This window comes from Olea europaea, unplaced genomic scaffold, assembly GCF_002742605.1.
Source record: "Olea europaea var. sylvestris unplaced genomic scaffold, O_europaea_v1 scaffold32221, whole genome shotgun sequence".
Classification (NCBI taxonomy): Eukaryota; Viridiplantae; Streptophyta; class Magnoliopsida; order Lamiales; family Oleaceae; genus Olea; species Olea europaea.
The window spans coordinates 1-1,286 of NW_019251079.1; the positions used below are offsets into that span (position 1 = coordinate 1).

The 1,286-nt window shown below is 32.6% G+C and overlaps 1 long non-coding RNA gene across 1 annotated transcript; it reads left to right on the forward strand.

The window, feature by feature from the left end:
* Window positions 1-417: 417 nt before the first annotated feature.
* LOC111385611 lies at window positions 418-1,262 on the forward strand. Its single transcript, XR_002701084.1, has 3 exons — window positions 418-584; window positions 675-742; window positions 895-1,262. It is a non-coding gene; the product is annotated as an uncharacterized LOC111385611 (long non-coding RNA).
* Window positions 1,263-1,286: the final 24 nt, after the last annotated feature.

The window sequence follows — 1,286 nt, forward strand, 5'->3', positions numbered from 1 at the left end:
GTGGGAGGTATGTAAAGTTGCATGTTGCAATAAATTTGGAGGTGCAATTGTATAATAAAATATATATTAAGACAAATGGTGTCATTTTACTCCCTCACTTGAAAAAAAAAACAAAATACAATAATGAGATGAAATGGATTAAAACACTATTCACTTCAATCGTGTCTTCACATCCCCTTTTTATATCCCCTTTACTATAAAAAAGGGAATATCACATTACTATTCATTCATGTATCTCCTGTCACATATCACTGTTCCACATGATGACAAAACATACACTATTCATCGATGATGTTCTTCTACCTTCCCTTAAATGAGTGGGTGGCCACTTACTGTTTATTTATCCCCCCCTCCATTTCACACTAAAATCGAATTGACTACTGTTCAATAACCAGTTCCAACTGTTCATCCAAAATATCTTCTTTATATATGCTTTTGACCTTTTCTCATACCTTTTGTAATCTCTATCTAAAACTAAAAAATGAAGCTAGTTATTTTCAATCACATGGATTATGTTCATCATTTGTCTACCTTAGCCAACAATCTCGCTTGGCAAAAGTCACTACAATCTCAATGCAAAACTTGTAAATCTTAATTTTTTTTATTAATTAACTTCATTTTTTGGGGGTTTATGTGGATTTTGCTGGATGAATTAATTTCTTAGGTATTGTTAGGAGACATGGGCATGGGTAAATCTAGCCTTGCCGCACGCTTTGTCAAGGGCCAATTCCTTGAATTACAAGTAATTTGTTTTCTTTATCAAAATTGAGTTTCTGATTGGATTTCTCACTACAATGGTTGATTATCAACAATTTATTACATATAATGATGATCAACATATTAACACTGATTGATCGTATAGGAATCCATTATCGGAACTGCTTTTTTCCTCAGATAATGCGATGGTGAAGTTCGAGATCTTGGAGACAACCGGGAAAGAAAGGTACCATAGCTTGGCTTCTAGATACTATCGAGGCGCTACAGCGGCAATATTTTATTTATGACATTACTAGCACGGTATCCATATAATTTAATTCGTTAGTGTATGAATTTACTTAATTAATCTACTGTGGAAGTTGTATTGTATATTGTTGAATTTATATTAGGGCATGCTTTGTTTTTTAGGAGTTGTTCTTTACGTACAATACTTATAACTGAATAGGTATATAGGTAGATATCTTAAAAACATTTGTAAATGTCATAAAAAAAACAAAGCTTGTGGTAGCTTTTTCATTTATGAGGATCACTGGAATGGGAGCTAATTGGACTGACATATTTTAATCTTC